General features: G+C 44.5%; 1 protein-coding gene across 1 annotated transcript in view; it reads right to left on the bottom strand.

Annotated features, from left to right (window-relative positions):
* VCAN (versican) overlaps nt 1-25,975 on the bottom strand; it is a 164,867-nt gene that overhangs the window by 87,919 nt on the left and 50,973 nt on the right. The window lies entirely within an intron of this gene.

The raw sequence follows: 25,975 nt of genomic DNA, 5'->3' as shown, positions 1-25,975 counted from the left end.
TTATATAGCAGGAACTCGACCCGAAGGCATTGAAGTGCTTTACATGAGCATCAGTTACATTACACAAGGACACATTCATTTTTTGTAGGTACGGGCAGATTAAGTGATTTGACCAGAATCACAGGATGTTGAATCGACGTCGAGACTCGAAGCCCTTTCCCCAGTGCCAAAGTCGGCAGTTCTAGCTGTTACCACATCCCCTCATATTACAGACAGAAGCACTGCACACCGACATGCCCAGGTATGAGTGTCCTATTTCAAAAGGGGAATTCCTGGAAATCTGGGAGCAGTTTACAGTTAAAGGCTTGACATAATCATAAGAAAACTATTCATAATATGTCCTATTATGTCTCTTGGTTTTGAGTTTTTGGAAATTGCTACATAGCACATTGTGGTTGCTTTAGGGAGCTTGGGATAAAAATATAGATATGAGGAAGAATAGGTAATAAACGTGGAGGTACATGGACCAGACAATGAGCCAGCAGAAGGGGGGAGAGTTCTGGTAAGAACACTTGTACACTTATGCTGGAATATGGAGCCAACAGTGTCTATAGGTGCCAGGAATGGTGAAGGCACAATTGGTCTTAGGCATCTGACTGGCAGGACGAAAACATGATCTTTCACTGGATGATTATTGATCGAGAATTTTCCAATCAGTTTTGGACATGGACACGGACAGTCGCATTGCTGCTCTGTCTAAGGGTGCCCGCATCTTAAGATCTGCTCTGTTGGCTTCTGTGTCAGCTCCCGTTGCGCCAACGTATCCCAAACTTGCCTCTCTTACAATTTAATGTATTTTTGTACATTTATGTTTCCCATTCAGACATAGAGATCCTATCAGCCCTGTTCATTGTGTGGTTACTAGCTCCCAGGCTATGCTTATTGCTTCCATTTGTTCTAAATTATTTAGTCCTGATGATGACCAGTGCTTAATTTGAGCTGGTGGTTTCTGGTGCTCGGTGCTGGCACTTAATTGTTAGCACCAGTGCCTATGATAGTCTGCCACATGGCGTCACTGTTTTTTTAAATTCAGAGATTAGCACAACAACTGTTGAATATTAGTTCAATATACCTTAATCATGACTAAGACCCTTATACAACAGAAACTCCTTTTACTGTTTAAATGACACCTAGGAGTTTCTTCTCTGTTGGCAATGCGATGTATATATTTTAAGTCACTCTCACTCATCACATCACGCTTGCTGTCACTTTTTTGGTGAGCTTTTGAACAATATTCTCATATTTTTGAAAAATTAAAATACTGTACGTTTATAAAAAAAGATCTTCTGTGTGCCTGTTAAATAACTTTTCACTGTTGCGCCATCTGGTATTTATTGCCTCAGCATCCCTACTTGGTATAGGCATTTTAACTACACCCTTTACAAACGTAATTGTTTGTTTGCATTTTGGACCTTTAGGCTAAATTAGAACCATTGTTCTCTTAAAATACTATGACACCTAATTGTTAGCACCAGTGCCTATTACAGCCTGCTACATGGGGCACTTTTTTAAATTAAGAGATGAGCACAACAACTGTTGAATATTAATTCAATATACCTTAAGAATGACTAATACCTGCAGCCAAAGCCATTCCTTTAATTTTGGTCAGAATTGTCACACTTGTAGGAGTGTGACTTATTAGTTATGCTGTTATTGTAAGTGACAGAGGCAATGGGCAGTGCAAGCGGAAGTGGCCTGCTGACTAGATCCCTGGCACTTCTTCTTCATTTTTATTTTTTAATTTTTTTACAAATTAAGCACTGATGATGACCAACCAACAATTCTCAATTGAAGCGTCATCAACACAAAGGCCAAGTAGACCAGATATCTAATGTCTAATTAAGGTATACAGCAGTAAAGCTGAAAAGGGGTAATAGAGTAACCTGCTTCTTTCTTGAGACGCCAAAGGGATAACACTCAAGTCTCCCCGGAAAGTTCTGTATCTCGATTGTGCTATAAGAAAGAATATGTTGTCTCCATAGTGTGGCAGAATGAAGAAATCTATCACTTGTTAGTCAATAGTAATCCTTTACCAGACATAAAGTAATACAGTCTTATAGTGAAGAAGAACTGTAATACAACTGAGATTTGCACAAAAAAACCTCTGCCAGTTCTGACAGGGAGAACAAGAGTATCTGCATGATCTCTCTGTCGCAAAGCAGGAGGATCTCTCCACCTTTCTATAGAGTGATTGCCGACATCGCCTTTTTCCTTTGTCCTGAGTGTGTTACAGCAAAGAAGAGCTGAGTCGTCTCTTTCATGCACCACCTAATATTATATTACCTTGATAACAAAGCAAATTCCCACCAACCACATAAATCAATGAAAAACTGTAAAGTCCAGCAGCACATCCATTATGCACTACAAAGATCTTGAGCAGTATTAAACTCATTTTCCCCAAAATAAAGCAATACTAAACTAGATATTTACAAATTTGTACTAACCATACACAACCAAGCAACCATTCAGAAATGATCAATGGAGATCCCAGAACCTTATGAAAAAGGCGCCCAGTTTAAGAAAGCGCTTTGGTACCATGCTAACAGTAGAAAACCCAAGACAAATGCTGATAACATAGAAAAATCAATCCAGGTATAATTAGGTTGTGCATCACCAACTGAATTCTTTTCTAAACAAATTGGTTTCATTCATCAATTACTTTTCTTTTCTGGGAAATATATATATGTCTGTACATGCATTTACTACACTTTTCTGTGAATTATATAGCTTGTTATACATACAGAATATACAACTTTAAAAATCGGACAAGAACATCTCCAGAAAAAAAAGTAAACGGCAAAATCTTAAACTATTCAGTTGATGAAAGCTCATACACACATTATATCGCATGACTTTGGATCTCAATGCCATAAAAATAAACTAACAAAATTACCCAGCTTGATGTCAATGTGGAATAATATTACTCCACAAAATCCTGGCTCATCATGATAAATGTTGTTACTAGTGATTCACATTCCTTACTAATGTGACGTTTTAGTATTGCCTGATTAGCCATTCTTCTTTTCTATTTGGATTTGTCCAAATAACCCTCAACAACATCAGCTAAATTCCACCTATTCCTAATCTCTCTACAGGGAAACCAATATGTCCTCATCTAACCTTGGATATTGAACGTGTGTTATTCTCCGTCCAATCTAGAGCCTCAATTTTCAATGAATCAGCATTTCTTTGTAAACAAGGCCTATGAAAACTGTTATAATTGATATCTATGCCAGAGTGAGATACAACTTATCATAGAAAAACATTTATGTTCAGGTGTTTGAAGTGCAGCTTCAGGTGCATTTTTATTACTGATGTAAATTGCTATTGTTGGTTCTCGGTGAATATCTAAGAAAATCCAGGAGGCATTACATGTGCCTGCCGGCTCAGAGAAAAGCTGTGCTCCTGTTTTAAAGACATTATTCTGTCTAAAATACATAACCGTATCTCAGAAATGTTCTAAGTTATTGCTTGAGTTTCATTGAGCACAGCTCATAAACAGGGTTGTCTGCACATCATGCACCAAAGAGGAGCATTTTAGAGTTAAGTGCATGCACTGTGGACGGGGCAATATCTTACAAACAGGGCACAGCTATGGTGTGTACCTTTGCACTTGTTCATGATATGGTCCCTGGGTGTTGGGTTCCTGGATTAACATATCTCCTTTCCATAGCATGCCATGGTTTTATTCCTAGCTTCTCTTTGACATGGATGTTCATCCTATAGTAGTAAATAGCTTTATAGTAAGATAATTAAGCAAGTCAATATAGTTTCCTCTCTGGCAAACACCTTCTGCAGTAAGGCAATGGCATACTACACTTTGTGGTTTCCTCTTCTCTGTGACAGGTGATGATCACACGCTTCATAGCAAAACCCAAGGGATGCATTTAATTTTGATGAAAGACTAAATTTGTGTTGCCTCTTAGTCCACAATGCAACATGGCTTAAAAAAAGTACTCATCTCAAGTAATGTAGTGATAGAGTTCTTTGCAGACTTTAAGACTTTCACCACAGACAGCCAGCTCAAAACTCAAAAATTGTGATTCATTGACAATGTACATTTATGTACAAGGCCCCACCTCACACAGATAAACACATGCAGAGCATTCTCATTCCAGTACTCTCTCTACCACCCATACTACTGGGCTATGCTACATTGACACGGTGCATGAATACACAAGGACACACACACACACCATCCTCCCTTTCAGCACCTCTTGTGCAGAACAGAGTGCACAAAGTTCACAAAAGGTTCCACAGTGATAAAATATATATATATGCACACAGACCGACAAGCTCACTTGCTCCACTTCCCCTCCACCATCTCAGGTACACCCTAGAATCCATAAGACTTAAAAGTGGTGCTATATTTGTAGAGTGAGTGTATATATACACACACATACACATGAGCTCTCACCACACTGCAACACACACTATTCCTCCAGCACCTTCAAGTTCAGCTCTTTCTTGTTGAATCTACGAGCTATCCCCAGGGTATCTTACTAATGTGATTGAGACTGTCAGGAAGGGGGAATACTATTTATACCAGAAAGCACAGGGTGTAATCAAACTCCAGAGGGGTGACACGGAAAGGCAAATCGGATTAAAATTCCATCTGAATAACTTGCAGTCAGCCTCTCTAAATGTACCTTATCATTCACTCAATCACACTTGAAGGTGCTGTGGCTGAGGTATTATTGCTCTCATTTTTCTGTTTCAGTAGGATTTGTTGATACCGAATTAAGAGCCCTTCAACACTTTATATGCTGTAGAGATAATAACAATTGATCAGTGGCACTTTATTCATAAAGTGGAGCGGACGATTCTTGGCACTATGACCACTTTAAATACCGTGGTGTCAATAGAACCTCTTAGATTGGAATTAGGGTTGTTGAGAACTTTGATAAGAGAATTGGTAGCTATATCACAGCTATATCTCCACTGCCTTCTTCATGCTGAAGAAGAAAAGACTTTGAGGAGACTTATGGCTTTGGAATGCTTTGCTCCAAGTGAGGCTGGAACTTTTTGAACTAACATTATGATGGAACTACAGCACTTTTCTTTGACCATAACAGATATTCATAATATGAGTTATGGTCATCTTATAAATGATTTAAAAGGAGGCACATGTTCAGTGTGGTGACCGCATGGGGCAGGCCTTCTAATGTGCGTATAGCGCTAGCAGCATTCCCGCCTCACAGGACACTTTGGCAAATATTAAAGGGGTACTTGGCCCCCAACATGCAGCAGCAAGCCTGGGGACTCATCCCCCGTGAACAAAGCGGCAGGAGTCGCGTGTGCATGTGGTAACTCCAGAGGGCGGGCCTCCCAACACGCTTATAGCGCAAGCGGCATTCCCGCTTTGAGGTACGTGCAAGACACGCCCGAGCAAAGCTCAGACCAATGGCTGGCCCGTCCTGCACCCATCTGTGACATGAAAAGGCAGGGCAGGGCCACCACCCCACCCCCCCTGGCCCTAGACTCCAGTAAGAGTTTCATATTTTTCGCCTGGGATATAAGAGGATCTATTTTACTTTCTTTGTCTTATTAAAGTCTGAGGAAGAGGAGCCTGCCTTAATTAGATCCATCCCCTTCAGTAAATATGGGGAAATGCAAGACCACAATGCCCCCCGTGGAACACAGGAAACACCCTGGATGGGTTCTTAAAATGAGCAGTCAGGGCCATCTCGAAAAAATTGAGGTGGCAGAATGATTTATCACTCTCTTCACCATTATATGCCCATCTTAGCCCCACATTAACATTGCCAGCCATACTGAGTTGTGATGCAAAAAATGACGTCAAGCCCCTTGATGAATCCCATAGGTCCAAACCAACAGAGCTGTTCCCATAAATGACTCATTATCCCCCTTGCCCCAAGGTTATCTATGCCCAGTTGTGGGAAATCGAAGTAACCTGGCTATTTCTCGCCATTTATCTCAGCACAAAGAGATGCCTTCTAACCTTGAGCCCCTTGAGCCCCAGGCGCCAAGGGCAGGCATGCCCCCTCCTACGGCTGCAATTGGCCACACCATGAAAGAAGGTGGATCAAGCTCTGTGCAACCGATCACTCTGAATACTTCTGTAAGGGCTTTAAGGGCAAATCACTCAGGAACCGGGCATCAAGTACAGCTAGATACCCAGGACCTGTACAAAATGGCTTGAAAGGAGAGCCATCAAAAGTTGGTGAAACTCCTCACTCCTTCCTCCAACTCCCCCCTGAATGTATCCCTCTTGTCAAGGTTTTTTTAAAAAAATCCCCCTGTTTCTGGCACGAGTTATGCAGAATTTCAAGGCCTGAAATATAAAATGACTTTTTGGCAAAAAAAAAAGGCAGGTTGGTGGTATGACTTAGCGTCTGAAATCTTGACGGTCAGATGTACCCCGTGGTTGGGCCTTATCAATAAGGAGTCCAAGAGAGACTGTCTGATAGTAAATTTCAGAACACCAGTGGTGGTAAAGAGACATCTACACTTTATTGAAAACCAATTCCAGCCTTCAGGCTGTATCCAGGTGGTACCCCTGGGCTACTTCTACAGACCATCACATTGTCCAAGGCCAACAGTGCTGAGCCAACTGCCCTTCCCCCCACAAATATCCCAAGTTATAGCATCCCCTTGAGAAATGCCTTTGAAGCTTTGGCCACATAAGAGACATTAACACCACATAAAAACGATAATGCCAACTGAGGAATCGGAGCCTTTGCATTTCACCCAGGAACTCTTGCACACACCAGTCATTAGAAGACCCTGTGCCCTTTAAAAACATCAACATGACAATGATCCTGGACCCTCTGACTTTGGTCATCCTCTGCAGAAGGCCCCCTGGAAATTTACACCCAGACGTGTGCAAAGGATACTTTCAGCTTTGCCTCCTGGAATATTGGAGGTGCCCGCACAAACATTTACAACCCGTACTGGATAAGATATATAAATCAATATGAATCATATGCTGCCAAGAAACCTGGCTAGCAACAAACTTACAAATTGATGGGTTTCCCACTTTCATCCAACCTGCACACACATCTAAAGCAGGCAGAGCACCAGGAGGCCTTGCCAGCTCTTTTTCTGTAAAAGCCACAGACTTAAAAACACAGAATTGTTGGTCCTCCCCTCACTTTTTGATCTCTCTTTTCTACTATAACACCTTTAACCAGTTGACAAAGGATATCATCAAGCAATTAGAAGAATTTCTTTTGGATTTCTTCCAAATAAACAAACGTATTGTTCATATTATTCGGGTTGAGGATTTCAACATTAGCACTTGTACTTTATCTTACACATGAGTGGGGGTTTGAGCAATGATCGAAATGAAAATGTAACACATCTTTCCCATGTTGTTTATGGGGAAGCACTGAATGAATTCTCAAAGTATGTATGGCCTAGTCTTTTCGAGTGAGCCCCAGTAACGCTCTAGTCCTCACCTTTACAGGGAATCATGCTGGTGGTACCACAGACCATATTCTGCTATCATGAGATAAGAGAACAACCAACTTCACGTCACCATGGATTTCCTTATCCAAATCCCAAAGCTCAAACGAATTGATAACTTGGATTTCTCTCCGAATAAGGGTCTAAAATTAAGATGGAATAATGTTGCCGCAGCCACTTTTAATCAAGCTGTAGTAATGATTACACAGCTGCTGTTGCAACCTTCTTAACCAATAGCCCGGACCCTGGGGAGATTTAATCTGCTTTTATAAACATCTGCAGATCTATCTCAAAAATTCTCACACTCGCAGCTGCCCCCAGAGAGCTGTTATTAAGCTGCTGGTTTAATGCAGCATGCTCAGAGGCTCATAAGAAATTAGGGGTTAGATTGGAGAGCCGCATGCGAAACGTTTGCAATGATAAGTTGACTAGAAATAAATATAACAAGCTCCTTGAGGAAAGAAAAAGAGAAAATAGGTCTAAAGCCTGGGAAGATCTCTAAATGGCAGGGGAAATGAAGGCTAGCGCCAGATTTTGGTAAGTGATCAATATCCTTATTTAAGGAATCTGACGCTCCAAATATTGACACTATCATTCAGGTAGATGGCTGGGTGTCTCACTACACCAAAATCTTTTCTCTGGGGAAAATACCACTGCCACCATGTATATTTTGAATCCTTGGCCACAGCGGACATTAGGGATTTCCAAAATCCAATAATATTTATGAGGGAATCACAGCTATAAATAAATGTATCCCAGAAAAGGTGCAGGGACCAGATAGTGTTCCTACAGACATCTTCAAGTCTAACACTCTCTTGTGGGCTCCATCACTAACAAATGTATTCAGATCGGTAACCCAGGGCTCTATCCTTGATTCTTGCAAGACTACTTCATTATTCCTATTATTTAAAAAAGGGTATAGGTCCCAACTGACATACTATAGACCAGGGATACTCATAGTACGGCCCGCGGGCCGCCAGCGGCCCGGCAAGCCTTTCTTGGCGGCCCGCGGACCTTGCAGACATCGTACCCAGACATGCCAACCCTCCCCATTCAGGCGGGAGACTACCGATTTCAAGGCTAGTCTCCCGCCTCCCGATTCCTGCAAGCAAAAACACGATTCCTCTGGGGGTTTCAGCTGACAGGGCTTGTATTGTGTGGAGTGCTAATTATTCCAGCAATAATAAGAGTGGCGATGCAGAGGCTCTAGAAAGGGTGAAAAAGCAAAACAAAGCCTCGTCAATAAGCGAATGGTCTTTTAAAGACCTGTGAAGTACTCGGGGCGGCTGTGTGTGTACCTGGAAGCTGTTTCAGCCCGCCGGGCTGCCACCTGGGGGGGGGGCTTGGGGAGGGGGGTTGTATGCACTGCCAGCAACCTGCCAGGCCAGTGGACAACACTTGCATCACCCTCTCTCTGCCTGCCACTGCGCTCAATGCTTCTGAAAGGTAAGGGAAAAAAACGTGCATTTTGCGTTTCAAATATCGGTTTCTGCAGCAGCACACCTCCAACGCCCATACATGACAGTAATCCGACTCAAGGCCCCATTCTCCCGATTTGTTTTTCAGAGAGGGAGGTAGAGAGAGGGAGGGAGGGAGGGAGAGAGAGAGGGAGGGAGGGAGACGGAGGAGCGAGGGAGACGGAGGAGGGAGGGAGACGGAGGACAGAGGGAGAGGGAGGGAGACGGAGGGAGACGGAGGACGGAGGGAGACGGAGAGAGACGGAGAGGGAAGGAGAGGGAGAGAGGGAGGGAGAGAGAGAGGGAGGGAGGGAGACGGAGGAGGAAGGGAGGGAGACGGAGTAGGGAGGGAGACGGAGGAGGGAGAGAGGGGGAGAGAGAGGGAGAGAGAGAGTGGGAGAGAGAGGGAGGGAGACAGAGAGGGAGGGAGACAGGGAGGGAGACAGAGAGGGAGGGAGATGGAGGACAAAGGGAGAGGGAGGGAGACGGAGGACGGAGGGAGACGGAGGGAGACGGAGAGGGAAGGAGAGGGAGGGAGGGAGGGAGACGGAGGAGGGAGGGAGGGAGACGGAGGAGGGAGGGAGACGGGGAGGGAGGGAGACGGGGGAGGGAGGGAGGGAGGGGGGAGACAGGGAGGGAGACAGGGAGAGAGGGAGGGAGAGAGAGGGAGGGAGGGTGACGGAGGAGGGAGGGAGACGGAGGGAGACGGAGGACGGACGGAGACGGAGAGAGACTGAGAGGGAAGGAGAGAGAGGGAGGGAGAGAGAGAGGGAGGGAGGGAGACGGAGGAGGGAGGGAGGGAGACGGAGGAGGGAGGGAGATGGAGGAGGGAGGGAGACGGAGGAGGGAGGGAGACAGAGGACAGAGGGAGAGGGAGGGAGACGGAGGACGGAGGAAGACAGAGAGAGACGGAGAGAGAGGGAGAGAGGGAGGGAGAGGGAGAGAGGGGGAGGGGGACAGAGAGGGAGGGAGACGAAGGACAGAGGGAGAGGGAGGGAGACGGAGAGACGGAGGACGGAGAGAGACAGAGAGGGAAGGAGAGGGAGGGAGAGAGGGAGGGAGGGAGACGGAAAAGGGAGGGAGGGAGATGGAGGAGGGAGGGAGACAGGGAGGGAGGGAGGGAGAGAGAGAGGGAGGGAGGGAGATGGAGGAGGGAGGGAGGGAGACGGAGGAGGGAGGGAGACAGAGGAGGGAGGGAGACGGAGGACAGAGGGAGACGGAGGACAGAGGGAGAGGGAGGGAGACGGAGGACGAAGGAAGACGGAGAGAGAGGGAGAGAGGGAGGGAGAGGGAGAGAGGGAGAGGGGGACAGAGAGGGAGGGAGACAGAGAGAGAGGGAGACAGATGTTTTGAAAGTTTTTTTTTTACTCTAGCTCCGCCCCCAACTGACCCCACCCCCACTGACTCCACCCCTACTAGTGCGGCCCCCGACAGAAAGTTTGTGAGTACCCCTGCTATAGATGGTCTCGCTCATTGATTCTAGTGCAAAAATGCTGGAACATGTTCTACTATCCCACCTAGATGAATGGTCCTCAGCAAATAATTTTCTATCCAACGCCCAATGTAGTTTTAGACCAGTATAGGGACAATCGAACAACTCCTAAATCTCTACCTAATCATGGGGAAGTACACAAAGGCTAAAAATAAATTAGTGCACTTGGCTTTTAATGATCTATCAAATCCATTCGACCTCGTAAACCGGGACCAGCTGTGGGACCTAATGGGTGGGATGGGTGTAGAGGTGGGACTTTTAACAATTACATGTCGCCTACACCAAGACCTGACTGCAGGGGGTGCTTTATGGCCATTCGGGTGAATACTCCCCCCATATTAAGTCCAAAAGGAATGTCAGGCAGGGGTGCATTCTGGCCCCCTTTCTCTTCCTGCTATACATTAATGGGATAAATACCTTTTGAAGGAAAACGGGTAGGACACATCACGTTTGGGGAATAAGTCTATCCCCATTTTATTACATATGGACGATGAGGTGCTGATTGCTCACACAGCAAATGGGCTCCAGACTCTCCTTGATTTATTACTGGTGTTTATGAAAGACCTAGATCTCCACGTTAACTATTCAAAGTCTTTCATATTGTTGTGCGGTCGACCAAATACAAAGTCCAAGTGTTTTTAAAATGGGGGACCACAACCTAGCAAAGCTAAAGAATTTTAACTATTTAGGAATTCATTTTAAGCAATCACTTAACTGGGCTTCTCTTTCAACTTTAATACTTCAGTCTTTTACTAGGAATACTGAAGCCACATTTAGATTTGACCGAAAGCTGCAAAATAAACCAATAATAGAAATGTTGAGCCAATATTTGAGCTAGTGCATCTCGACAGGAAAATACGGCTGTGGGTTATAATAACTCCAGGATCCTCCAAAGAGCAGAAAACAGCTTTCCCGCAGACTGTTGTCAGTCCCGGGAAGCACAGCCCCTCTAGTATGTCAAGAAGAACTGGGACTGAGATAACGGGAGGGCCTAATTGGCCTGGCCCCTTTATTTTTTGGGGTTAAAACCTAGGGCACACCTGAGGTCGCTGTGACCAGAACCTCTATCGCCAATTACTGTCATTAGACAAGGCCAACCAAATACTTTGGTTATCTTACGTGAAAGACACTTTTAAGGCGCTAGGCTTAACGGATCTGTATGACAAACCCTCTATGACTGGGCTCAAACACCAGCTGGACCATTGTATAAATACTCGCCTGGAAAGCACACTGGTCAAGAAATCAATTGTCAGGTACGCTGGTGTGTCCACAAAATGTAGCACTGAGCTGTACTTAGGGTGGATTGAAAATCCCACTTATCGATATTGGCTAACTACTTTCAGGCTTGGAACGTTACATTTCAAATTTGCCTTTCCCATAGCAGGGGTCTGGAAAACGGCTCTGCCGCCTTGCTGGTGTGATAGCACCTCAATAAAAAGTACTAGCTATTTTATGTAATTTTGCACTTTACATTTGTAGCCGAGACGCTCTTTTCCTGGTTCCAAATTTACGCAAATTAAACCTGAGACTCCATAGCGAAGGCTGATATTTCTGCAATCCCAGAGCTCGCTGGATTTGTGTTATTCATTATTAACTTTTATCAAAATAGCCTTTTACATCCGGAAAATATATCAATCCTAATGCAATACTCTTCATTGGATGATTTTTAAATCTTTTGTATTTTCATGACCTATGTCTGTTATTTTTAACTATCCATATTGTATGTTTTTTTTGTCTGTGTTATACTTTTATGACCTTTTGACTGAATAGTTTTATTTGAGATGACTTGACTAGAAAGATACTTTAAAAACGTCTCCATGGAACATACAATCCAGTCAAACAGCCATTTCCCAAGTATAATTAATCTTGAATTTGGAGCATAGGGTGCGAAGTTGTATAATAATAAGTAGATTGAAATGTTTGCCATTAAAAACTGATGGATGCATGACAGAGTGTAAGATGGGCGGAGAAAATATGCACCTTATGTAATTGTGGTGCACAGACCATTGAACATGTTGTACTTTCATGCCAGGCCTTAAAAACTTACAGAGATTTTTAAAATCACTTTTTAAAACATATGGTAGTACAATGGCAACAGGTGCAATGGAGATGATAATCTGTCTAGTTAATGAATTAATGTGTAATACATTTTTAACATTCTGTGCTTTTTTGCAGTTGTATAAATGGATGTTTTTATGAATATTTTATTGTAGATGTGATTTTTAGATCTAAATCTCTCATTAAAAAAACTGAAACTGAAACTGAACTTAATTCCAGCGGCCAATGCATTTGAAAGCATGAATAATTAGTATATTAACACAGGCAGGTTTGCAGTCACCAAGATTAAAATTCACACTTGTGCATCAGCAGACTGGCTTGTGGATGTGGGTAGAAACAGTCAAGCCAAAAGCAGTTTTATACATTGTAACCGTTTTGTACCCATATAAGGAATGTATATAAATACTCCTCCTAATGAAAGCAGAATCTATAAATACTTCGGATGACCGGCTATTTTAACCTTACAATTATATCACGTTTTTCCACAGACGCAGGCCCTTTCCTTCATCTCCCAGAGAAAAAGCTAACATTTTCCAAGCCACTCAGCAGGCAATAAAACTTTACAGGTATGATTTATGCTACAATTAAACATTCCCATAGGTTTTGGGACTGTCTGTCTCTGACTGTTTGAGGAGGCTTTTTAGTTTTTCAGACTTTTGGGCTGATTTAAATTGGAAACTTCTGATCATAGGTCCATGCCGCCTGTTTATATTAAATTGTTAGCAGACAGTTACAAACACAAAATCATACAATAGAAATAAAACGAAGGTAATGTTAGGGCTGCCACAACGTCTCAATCTTCAAAACAGCTAGGAAATGCTACCTAAAATGTATCACAGAATCTCAACGAGGAACACTTCTGTTCACTGGTTGCATCGCTCAGGACTTTAGAAATAATGTAAAAAATGCCCCTTGGAGAGTAAAGATGGCAGCACAGTAAACCTCGGTGGCTAATCTCATCCATATCCTACCTCACTAGTTCCATAGCCAGAAAACTCTCTGGCTATGAAGAGTTCAGCTCTATTCTTGGTACCCGTTGAGTTGGTACCGGCATTCCCCTTGCTCAGTCAATTGCCCATTGCTCTGTACTTTGTTCAGTATATTTAGAAGTCTCTCTCTCTCACATACTTATGACAAGATGGAAATCATGCTAGAGTGTGAGGATGTAAATGCCTGTAACTGAAATAAGAATAATCACACATTGCTTGATATTTGTTATGTTATGTTATGTTAACGTAATTTGTATAGCGCGCGATAACCACAAGAGGTGTCCTGGCGCTGTCCATTACTCCATAAACCTAGCTCCAGAATTATTTGACAAACAGCCAAGTCTTCAGTGCTTTCCTAAAATGAAATACATTTTCCATGCAACGCATGTGAGAAGGCAGACCGTTCCACAATCTTGCCGCACCGTATGAGAAACTACGGCCGCCCCAGTTAACTTTCTTTGTGAGGGGGACCTTGATCAGATTAGCCTCAGACGATCGGAGGTGTCGGGCAGGGTTATACCTTCTAAACCTGTTAATCAGGAAGTCTGAGCCTTCTCCGTGTAGGGCCTTAAAGACCAAACAAAGTGACTTAAACTGGACCCTACACTTAATAGGAAGCCAGTGTAGGTCTTGAATGGCCTTAGATATATGAGCAGATTTAGGGAGGCCAGTTAGGAGTCTGGCAGCGGCATTCTGCAGCAGCTGTAGTCTGTGCAGCAGACCTTCCTGAATGTTGAGGTATAGACTGTTGCAGTAATCCAATCTTGATGTTATCAGGGCCACTACAACAGTCTGTCGATGCTCCTGAGAAAGAAGGAACAAAATCTTCCTCAACATTCTCAGAATGTAACTAGTTTTGGAGGCTACCGTCTTTACCTGTAATGTCATGGATAGTTTGGCATCCAATACCATTCCAAGGTTCCTAACTTGACTTACCGCAGTGGGAAGTGCCCCCAGTTCCTGCGGCCACCATGCTGGGGTCCAAAAATTAGGGTTATTCCCAAATAGCATCACCTCGGTTTTGTTAGAATTTAACCTGAGGCAATTGTTTGCCATCCATCGAGCCACTTCTGACATACAGGACTGAAAATTCTGGTCCACCCCAAGTTCATGGCAGGGTAAAAGAGACACAACAATTTGCGTATCATCCGCATAGGAGGTTACGCTAAAGCCGTGGTTTCTGATAATGGGCGCTAGGGAGGAAACATAAATATTGAACAATGTGGGACTCAGCGAGGATCCCTGTGGGACCCCACAGGGCAGTGAAAAAGGTTGAGAAGCAAAGTTTTCCAAAGCAACTATTTGGCTCCGATCGGAAAGAAAGGAGTTTAATAGGTTCCATGCCTTTTGCTGAATTCCACTTTTCCTGAGTTGGTCCATTAACAGGCCATGATGGACCGTGTCGAAAGCAGTGGATAGGTCCAAAAGGATCAAAGCTGCTTTTCCACCCCGATCCACCGTGAACCTGATCTGATCCGTAGCCGCGATCAGCGTGGATTCGGTGCTATGTCCCTCCCGAAATCCGTGCTGCGAAGGATCCAGAAGTGAAGTGTTCCTCACAAAGATTGTGAGTTGATGGTTTAGCGCCCTTTCAACTAGTTTAGCCGGAAATGGGAGGCGCGAAATGGGTCGGAAATGATTTGGATCGGAAGGGTCCAAACTAGGTTTTTTCAACAAGGGGAGGATAGACGCCTTTTTCCAGACTCCTGGAAATACCCCTTCATCAAACATACCGTTGAAAATTGCTGTAAGATGATTGGCAATCGGTACTGGTGCCAGTTTGATGATTTAAGCGGGCAGGGGTCGAGAGGGGATCCGGATTTGACTTTAACTATCAACTCCAAGGTGTCCTGGAAGGTGAGATGTTTAAACTCCTTAAGGACAATTGGTGGTGGAGTTTCACTGGGCTTAGTCCCGCCCTCCTGGTTCCTCTGAATCGGGCCACTGAGACTGGTGAAGATGGTATTCACTTTGTTCTGAAAGAACAGAGCTAGCTTTTCACATAACTCGGTGCTGGCCGGTACTGAGGCTGGTTCTACTAGAGACATTTTATTAATAGTGGCGAAAATCTCTTTCGTAGGATTTTTCGCTGCTGTAAACTGAGCGGCAAAGTGCTTTTGTTTGGCTTCCCTTAGCATACGTTTGTATTTGGCCACGTTTGCCAGATATACCTGTTTTTCTCCATTCATATATTGTCTTCCTCCAATTGCGTTCTGATCTCTTGCATACGCATTTTTGAGATTTCAATTCGGTCGTGTACCATGGGGCTGAGGGCGTAGTTCTGTTAAAAACCGCTAGTTTGGGCGGCGCCAGCTTTACGCAGGCCTGGGTAAGCCAGTTTGTATCGGACAGAGCCGCCTCCTCCGTATTCCTGGGAATGGGAGTAAGTGAAGTGGAGAGTACCCTAGATAAGGTCTCCGCTTCTACCCTGTTCCAGGCTCTGACTACTTTGGCCACTGTTTGGGGACGCCCCTTGGATAGGTGGGGAGTGGGTGTAATATTAAACCTAACTCCCGCGTGGTCTGACCAGACCAGCGGTAACAAAGCTGTGAACGCTAATTCCGATATATTGAAAAAGATCCCATCGAGTGTGTGACCCGCTTGAGGGGATGGACCCGTTACATGTTGCATCAGCTCCGCGGTTTCCATAATATTAAGGAGTCGTGCTGTATCTTGATCCTCAGGCCGTTCAAGATAAAAATTAAAATCCCCTAATATGGTATACGAATTCTCCAACAATGCCTCCTCAAAAAGGGTACCCAAGGAAGAGAAAAACGGTAATTTAGTGCCCGGGGGTCTATAAATGAGGGTGCCTTTAAAGGAGAAATGACACGTAAGCCTCAAGTTGAAGGCAAGTGCTTCGCACGCTGGCAGTGATCGTGCTTTAAAAGTACCCTGTATTGAACTATGATATAAAATGGCAATGCCACCCCCCCTCTTGTTGGCTCTATGAATAACCTCACAATAGTAACCCGGGGGGGTTGCTTGAACTAGGTCTGGCCCGGATGCCTCGTCCGTCCAAGTCTCAGTGATAAATGCAATTTTAATGTCTAACTCCAGCAGCAACTGAGAACATTCCATGCTGTGTTTTATCAGAGATCTGGCATTAATGAGGATACAGGGAAAAGCCTCTGTGGCCATATTAGTGGAGGGGCCCTCAGTAGCCCTGGACTTAATGTATTCCGGGCGAACCAGGGGTAAAGGCCAAGAGCAGTTGAAGCAGGGGCCGAGGGACCAAGCCGGCTTGGACTCTGCCGATATCCGCGAGCACTTGGCATTACACTCCCTCAAATTTAACTCCATCAAGGAGGCTCTCGAGTAGACGAGGCGTTCCCGGAGGCCTGAAGAAAAATGGACAGGGGGTAGTGCGCTGAGCGCGGCCCGGACGGGCGCAGACGGGCATGCCTTTGGCGCGCCAGCGGCGCGGTCGCGCCAGTGCCCCTGATATAGGTAATGTAAAAACAACTAGACCGCCTAAACCGCCCCTGCCTCTCTAAGATGGCCGCCGTTTCCACCAGCCCGATCCGTAGGTGGAGCCTGCTCGGATCTGGTGAACGCCAGAAAGGCAGTGGAAGCCAGGTAAGAGAGAGCGACCAAGCGCTGCTGTATTGCGTTTAAAATAACGATTTTAAAAAGCAATGTGCAAATGAGCTAGCAGCAAAAACACATGCAAAGTGCAAGACTAGGGACAGTTAAAACAATATGCTAAAACTCGCCTTCTGCAGTGAAAATTACTTCAGATTGCCAAGTGAAGAAAGCGCTAAGTCTCCTACTTCCGGCTCAAGCCTCAGGAGTGTGTGGACAGTGCGCGGTCGCGCCAGTGCCCCTGATATAGGTAATGTAAAAACAACTAGAACGCCTAAACCGCCCCTGCCTCTCTAAGATGGCCGCTGTTTCCACCAGCCCGATCCGTAGGTGGAGCCTGCTCGGATCTGGTGAACGCCGGAAAGGCAGTGGAAGCCAGGTAAGAGAGAGTGACCAAGCGCTGCTGTATTGCGTTTAAAATGACGATTTTAAAAAGCAATGTGCAAATGAGCTAGCAACAAAAACACATGCAAAGTGCAAGATTAGGGACAGTTAAAACAATATGCTAAAACTCGCCTTCTGCAGCGAAAATTACTTCAGATTGCCAAGTGAAGAAAGCGCTAAGTCTCCTACTCCCGGCTCAAGCCTCAGGAGTGTGTGGACAGTGCGCGGTCGCGCCAGTGCCCCTGATATAGGTAATGTAAAAACAACTAGAACGCCTAAACCGCCCCTGCCTCTCTAAGATGGCCGCCGTTTCCACCAGCCCGATACGTAGGTGGAGCCTGCTCGGATCTGGTGAACGCCGGAAAGGCAGTGGAAGCCAGGTAAGAGAGAGCGACCAAGCGCTGCTGTATTGCGTTTAAAATGACGATTTTAAAAAGCAATGTGCAAATGAGCTAGCAGCAAAAACACGTGCAAAGTGCAAGATTAAGATTCTTCCAGCATCTAAGGTTCACAATTTAGTGACATAGTTTAATATTTTTGACTATTACATCAAGTTATACCACCTTGAAGGGATCTGCGAGTTTGGAACTCTCATGTCACCTCAGAACTTTGCATCGTGGACCTCATGGAAGCACAGCTTTGTGATTGCATGTCCAGGGTGCAGGGAAGTTATGGGTTCAGAAGCCCTCCATGGAATAGTGAGAAACCTCAATTTATTCAGATTAAATGTTAGGTGTGTCTCTCTGTGTGCAATGAAACCCATTCTTGTCTGGCTGTACAACTTGTGATATTCCCAGCACAAGCCACGCTTAGATTCAAGGCTTGGATTGATATCACATGCCCGCCCCTATTTCAATTGCCACTATGACCTCCAGTCCTCAGGTCACTATCACGTCTCTTGGTTTGAGTTTATCACTCAACACTAGTTTTGAAATTGCATTGGCAAAACCTGAATACACACGTCAAACAGATCTTGAATCTCCATCAGTTTCAGAAAATGTAAGACACACCGTCGTACAGGATGGTTTTGTTTCAATATGTGATTTTAGTGTCTGCATATCATGCTGACATGCTCTTAATCCTTCAGTCTGACACATTTAATTTCTCCACCCACAACGGGCTTGTTGGGTGTCCCCAAAGCTTAACATGTGCCTGTGAAGATGAACTCAAAAGTGAGCAAATTAATTTAAATACATAATCATGCATTAAGGCCCTCCAGTGTCATTGAGTGGTTCTGGTGATCTGATAAACTATGAATTGTGAAATAGCGAGTTTTTCAGCCATCTGCTAGCTTGAAATTAATCTGCCTAGAATGTTTGTTTGGTTCCTGTCTTTAGTATGGGGTTCCGGGAGAGGGCAGAACAAGCAATCGCTGACGAGAATAACACTGTCTGTGCCTTTTGATTCAGTGCCAAGTGTCTATGTGAATTGAAGATTAGATGATATCCGATAAGTTAGCACAGCAGTGCTCCTGACAACCCAATCACATATATCGCGCTGCTTGTGTTACGCCATCTGCACATAAACAGGAAACCATAGGTGAAACAGAAAACAGAAGAATGTAATGCACATCTAGGTTAAAAGCACATGAGAGAGTTCCAGGGCAAAGATGAAGAGAGGAGACACCACAGAAAGCACTAGAAAAGGTTGGATCTTCTGGGGGTGAGACCCAGTGCCAGACAGACGAGAAAGAGAGGAGTGGCTGAGGAGAGGCAGATGAGAGAAAACTCTATGAACAGGGGAGAGAAGAATTGGAAGTTGTCGCCGAAGAGATCAGATATGGTAGACAAATCTTGATAGAAGCAGAAGAAAGGAGACACCCCAAGGAACCAACAGAAGAGTTGAGGGTGTCTGCCAGAGGAAGCTAGTGCTAGGTGGCATGCCAAAGAGAAATGACTGGGAATAAGCAGATCAGAGAAGACGTTAGGACCAATGGGCACAAGGAACTGAGAGCTGCTTCCAGGGGAGTTGGCACTGGTAGACATTGCTAAATAGAAGCGGAAGAGAGGAAATGCCACAGGCTGAGGAGGTGTAAAGAGCTAATAGGTGGTACTAGTGGACAGCTGCAGCTGCTGCAGGTATGAGCGGTGAGGCGGTGGGGCATACTTAGGGGTGGGGGGTTTCGAGAGACGACCACAAGGGAAAATTAAATAAATAATTCATTTTCCCTCGTGGTCGTCTCTCAAAATCCCCCCCAACCGCCCACCGCTCTTACCTGCAGCGGCTCCTAGTGGCAGCTGCTGCATGTACATGTCCTGGGCAGGTCCCCACACACTCTTATTATTGCACCAGCCAGTCGACAGGGAACAGATAGAATGGTGGGCAAAAAGAGAGAACAAGCAAAAGACCAGAAGAGAAGGAAAAAAGGAACGGGTGACAGTGTGAAAACTCACAAACGAAAGTGGGATGGGGAGAAAGGGGAGGAGAGGAGAAAGAGAAAGGAGAAGAGAAGGAGAAAGAGGGAAATGGAAAGGGAATGGGAAAGGGAAAGTAAAAGGGTGAGGGAAAGGTAAGGGAAAGTAAAAGGGAAACGGAAGGGGGAAGGGAAACATAGACAGATAAAGAGAATGAAAATGAGGAAGAGGAAGGAGGATTTAGCGAGAGTGCAAGAGGGATAAAAACTGTAAGCAAGGGAGAGCGAGAGAAAAGAGAGAATGAGAAGAGAGGGGCATATTATCAAGCACAGCGTTAAAATTATCGCCGCTTTAGCGGCAGAAAACTGCCGCTAAAGCGACGATAATGGGCTTGATAATATGCCACAGAGAATCCCAATAGAAGCCCATGTTGACACCAGAACATGGGCTTCTATGGGAATTCTCAAGGGCATATTATCAAGCCCATTATCGCCGCTTTGGCGGCAGTTTTCTGCCGCTAAAGCGGCGATAATTTTAACGCCGTTTCTTGATAATAAGCCACAGAGAGAGGGAGAGAGAGAGGGTGAGTTACTCAAAGCTGCCCGGGACAGATAGTACATCTTGAAGCTTTTACTCAAACTGTGCTGGCATCTGCTTTGCAAGTAGGTGCCCACAGTCAAACGTTTGCGCTTTTCCACCCTCTCTTTATTGCTGTTTATTATTGCAGCGTTCGTCTGTAGAGGGATGCCAAGAGTTAAACTTTGTCTCAATCGTAGTAGTTTAAATCTCCTTTTGTGGGTGGTCCCAAAAAGAAGATGGTGTATGTAGCTCTACCGTAAGCTGTCCAAATCATCTTAATAAATGCTCTCGTAGTTTAAACAATAGGTATGCGAAGCCCATCATGACAAGGGTGAGCTATTAATAGCATCACCAGCAGTCACGGGGAGAGTGTCCCGCAGAAGGCAAGGGCGGCGTGCGCTTTAATTAATTACAGTTTCCGAAACGTCCAAGGTTTCCTAGTAGAGCATCGTAAGTCTTTGCACCTTCACACACCAAAGAGAAACCATGGCCCCGGGAGGTATTTTGACGAGTGACGTATCTGTAGATGCCGAAAGAATGAAGAACAGATTCAATTGGGGGTGTGGGGGGAGTTGGCAGGTTGCGCGCTACACGTTCGTGTGTTTTGTCAGCTGGAGCCTCCAGCGCGAGGTGTAAGTCAGCAAAAGCGGCCAGCCAAACCCTGAGGCCTGGGGGCTTGCAGGAGACGGCCTGACCAGAAAGGGCGAGCGTGGAAAACATGACCCTGCTCCGGTTACCGACAATAATCCACTGGGTGTTATTCTTGGCGACGCCTCTGCTTTCTCCGTCAGAGTGGTCCCTGGCCCTAGTCTGTCCGGTGCTCTGAGAACTGGTGAGGTGTTCCCCATGTGTGTGGCATGCATTGCCAAGGAGAAAAACAATGCAACACCTGGCCATTTAAATGTTCGTTTTTTTATTACAGCCAAAAACCGCAGACGAGTCTGAGACACCGGGCTCTTTCCTCTCAGACAAAGGGCGATTGAAAAGTGCCGCCCTGCAAGCTCTGCGCCCCGAGGCTTATCAGCGGACTTCCCAGAGCCTGTTCAGCCTCACTCGTCTGTGAGCCTTGCTTGCGTTTCCTTGTCGGTAACACTCCTCCTGGACAATATAATCTTGACCGCGTCTATCATGAGTCAAGAGATAGGCCTCAGCGGCTGGGCACGCAGCGCGGAAACGAGGCCAAGCACAAGCGCGGCCTTCTTGGCGGCCATCGATGCGTTCTCGGCTGCCACGTGCGTTGCGGTGCACGTCAGAGTTCACGGAACCAGTCACCACGGGCGCGAGCTAGCTCGAGGGGGCGTAATGGCGACCAGGTCTGGATACTAGGGTGCCTAGTGAAACCACTCATTGAGGCTTCAGGAGTTGCAATCATTCCTTTAGTGATTCGTCATTGTCACAGTACGTTTAATGAAAATAAGGTGAATATGCTATATTCGTGGAATATCTTAGGATAGCAGCTGTACTTGTGGAATAATGACCATGCCTCCCTACGTTAATCAGTCCATTAATATTTCAACAACTAAAATATTCTCTGTGAATGCTATCTGATGATGTGACAGAATGTTCTTTTGTTGAGCATGCCATCTTCAGCATGCTTATCCTGTCTCGGACACACTCCACAGAGGAATATACTATTTCCCTCATGAAGCCCAAGAGACATAAAAGCTCATATTCTATTTAACCATGGTGAAGTGACCAAAAGAATGTGCACAGGATCACAGCTGCATTCCCATGGCAGCAGGAGAGAGCAGGCTGGAGCTGCTGACTAGGGCTTCGTACAGAGGCCCACCAAAGAGAAACATCCAGTCAGTGTTTCAGAATAGGGACAAAAAATGTTCATGAGGCAAATTTACATATGATGGATTTCAGTGAAGACCATTTACACCTATGTTAGTTATTCTGAAAACCCCGATGGATTTCACTACTCGGCGGTGGAGAATTAGGTTTAGTAGCTGCAGTCCCTGGCCTGTGTTCAGTCGCGGCCCGTGCAGGTAAGCGCGGTGCGGCGGGAGGGTGTAAGTGACAAACGACAGAAATAGGGAAAATTAAATAAATAAACCCACTAACCTTGCGCTACGCTTGCTGCATCGCTGATGTGGCGAGCGCACGGTAAGTGGTTTTATTAATTTATTTTATTTCCCCTATTCTGTCGTTTGTCACTTCCACCCCCCACCACGCTTACCTGCACGGGTCGCCACTGCCTGTGTTTGTTAACAAGGGCAGTCACCTTGATACGTCTCAAGGGACAGGAATGCAGCAGAATCTGCAGAAAGAAACTGTACCTAGGAGCCCTATGTACTCTTTGTAGTTTCCAATCCTTGCCAGTCTCATACCCTCTCAGAACCTGTAGGAGGCTACTGAATGCCTATGAGTGGGCAAGGGGTCAACCCTATGTTGTCATCAGAGATCACAGGGTGCTAGATCTCACTTCTACGGAAGTGCCATCCATTTCAACAAGCACTGCCATGCTGTTGAGGGAATCGCCTTGGGCCCTTGGAGAAGAAGTGCGAAGTTCAAATTCTAGATGAGAAGCATAACCAAGAATAAAACCACCCACAAGCGCTGGGTGAAGTCTCAGAAAAGGCCTGCAGCCCTCCCTATGTTTACATAAGATGATGTGGTGCCTTTATTTGCTAGGAAGCGGAAGAATGCGGAGGCTGATACTGATTCAGACGGTCATGCATTGTAAATAGGGGGTACAAAAAACACCATTATTATCACCAGATACCATGCCTCCCATTGTAAAAAGTACTACACAGTTCTTGTAACATTGAGGAAGAAACAACAATACCCTGTCCTTAAACTAAATATCACACAAAATCACCACTTTTTCTTTCAAAACGCCTTTACTTTGAACAAAAATGCAAACACTGGAACACCTTTCGATTGTTGAGGCATTTAAGGTTATGCTTCATTCTCCCTCCTCCATGTTGACCACTGATTTACTGCGTGACAAGGGTGTACATTTTTGCCACCTCAAGATGTTTTCGGCATTTTGCCTGGAGTCTGTGGAAAATATTAGCAACCCACGCCATAATCTGCCTTTTCTAATTTGCCTACCTTTAACCACACTGGGTGGAGTTTTGCTACTCACATTCAGCAAGCATGTCTGTTATGAAATGTCAGTGAAATACATGTTAGTTGACATTTTTTATGACTGGTTTAATTTATGAAATCCAAAATAGACAATAACAAAGTGCAGTTTGTGTAGTTTCATTGACTCACATTAATAATAAAGGATGGAGAAAATACATGTGATGATGTTAAAAGAATGGGAAAACAATAATTCCCAACATAAATCAGTTGTTGTCATAAAGCTGCCAAGGAAATACTGGGCAGCGAAACACAAATTTGGAACCTTTATGGATTCATTCCGTTGCCAGGATTTTTCTTATGAAATTTCCTTATAAAGTCACACAGCTAAAGCTTGTTGCCTATTTTCTCATCAAGCAAATTAGAAAAGGTTTATCGTTTTTTATGTGCGAAAGGCTGAAACTAATTATCTTTGAGACACAAGACTGTCATAAAACATAAAAAAATACTGCGGTGGGAAGAAAAACTCTGGTGGGCTGATTGAGGGATCTGTCAATATTTAATTTCTGGGCTTCTGGTTCCCGGTGCACAGAACTGCTCGTGGCTGGGAGAATAATGACTGATCTCATGTCTGTAAGCACAGGGTGGCCATGACCCAAAAACCACCAGCATTAAATTAAAACGAATATTGAAAAGAACCCATGTTGCAAGTACAGTTTGAGTGCTGGAGTAGTGCCAGTGGCAAGCTGAAAAGAAGATAATCTGTGACACAGAAGAGTAACCATCAAACTAGTGCAGCACTGTTAAAGAGTGAACAGTGCCATCAACACAAAAACCATGCCACAGAAAAGTAATCATCAAACCAGTGCAGCACTTCCACAGATTGAACAATGCCATCAACACACAAACCACAATTATCATTTCATTAGTCAATAAAAAGTACCATCCACTGCTGCAACAGCCTTCATGCTGAAGTCTAAAATCGTCCATAATTGTATGGATAAGTTTGCCTTTACCCAATCTAGTAAAACAAAGAAACAATGGTTCCTTCGGATTTACTAAAAACACTTCGCTGAATCTGGGGCGGAGAGGAAGAGAGGGGACAACAAAAAAACTCACAATACAATTAGAATAAAACAAGCAACAAACTCATTTGTAAGTACATGCATTTTACAGGGGCAAAGTGCAATCACAAACGCAAATTAATTCCCAACAATATTGCTCATTGGGTCGCAGCAGTGCAAGTGATCAGGTGATATTGTGAACAGAAGTGCACATGTTTGAAATGCAAAGGTCACAAATATATATTTTTATATTTTGAGACATTCGCTGTTGTACAAGGGTAATAAATCCATGACTTAATTGTAGGCATGCGCACAAGAATGTCGACGCACAAGAATGTCGACGTTTTGACCCACAGGACAGTTTGACACAGGTCTTCTTCAGGACAAGAAAAGACAGGTAGCAACCTCTCAAGATCAAGTTCAAGTTCAAACTCGTTCAAACTCCACAAATTTCTAAGGAAAAGTATCAACTGAAACATTAAGTATCTACATTCATCCCAACAAAAGTTATTCCTCTTTTGTAGGAACTGCAGCACACCCCCTTTCTGTCTTTAGTACTGCTCAGTGGTTAGTGACTTCTACATAAAGAGCAATGAAGTGTGAACTTGAATTTCAATGATTGCTACTTGTTTTTTTCTTGTCCTGAAGAAGACCTATGTCAAATTGTCCTACATGTCCAAACATTGACATTCTCTCGTGCTTGGCCATATTTAAATCAGTGGCTTATTTACCTTGAACACCAGAGCATGTTTTGGAATATAACATTATATTTGGGACCATTGCATTTCCCACATTGCACTTCTTTTCACAATATCATCTGACTGTTTGCACTGCTTAATGCCAGAAGCACCATTGTTGGAATGCTTTCACATTTATAATGACATTTTATCCTCCTAAAATACATGTTCTTACGTGTAAATTTGTTCCTTGTTTTATTCAAATTCTGGGTTTTATTTCTTGCCTCCCCCAGACTTAGAAAAGTGTTTTCAGTAAATCCGAACCATTGCTTCTATGTTTTTCCAGTATCACCCCGGGTACATAGGTATACATGGAGTTGCCTCCTGGTATATTGTTTTCCCAATCCCAGTAGGGTGTAACGTGACCAGTATTCCCGCTGACTATTGCACAATATGCTAAATATTTTTTCTCTTATAGGTTTATGAGTTGAACTCTGTTTATCAGTGTAACAAAATCTAATACAAGGTAGGTGGGCTATGCCTACATAAGTCCATGCCTGGTAAACTGTGTGACAGCTCATACATCTTAGATACTTTTAAAACTAAGAGTGAAAGTTCTGCACCAGGTATAGTCTGCCCCTGTAGTAAGAAACTAATGAGTAAAGCTCTCAACAAGAGTCAAGTAATGCGGCCTTTGGTATGCTGCTGTTTTTGTGAATGGTTAGTTTATACATGCAGTACAGATAAATAATGGCACAAAGTGCCTGAACAGACATGCATTTAGCCATGCTTGTTGCCCTTTTAGAGGCATTTAAAGATTTTTCCTGTGGAGTTTTTAAGTTAAGGCTGTTTCATAGGCTCTCTGAAATCTCTGG

The sequence above is a fragment of the Triturus cristatus genome, chromosome 2_1 (assembly GCF_964204655.1).
Source record: "Triturus cristatus chromosome 2_1, aTriCri1.1, whole genome shotgun sequence".
NCBI classification, from domain to species: Eukaryota; Metazoa; Chordata; class Amphibia; order Caudata; family Salamandridae; genus Triturus; species Triturus cristatus.
This window is presented reverse-complemented; position numbering and strand designations above follow the sequence as displayed.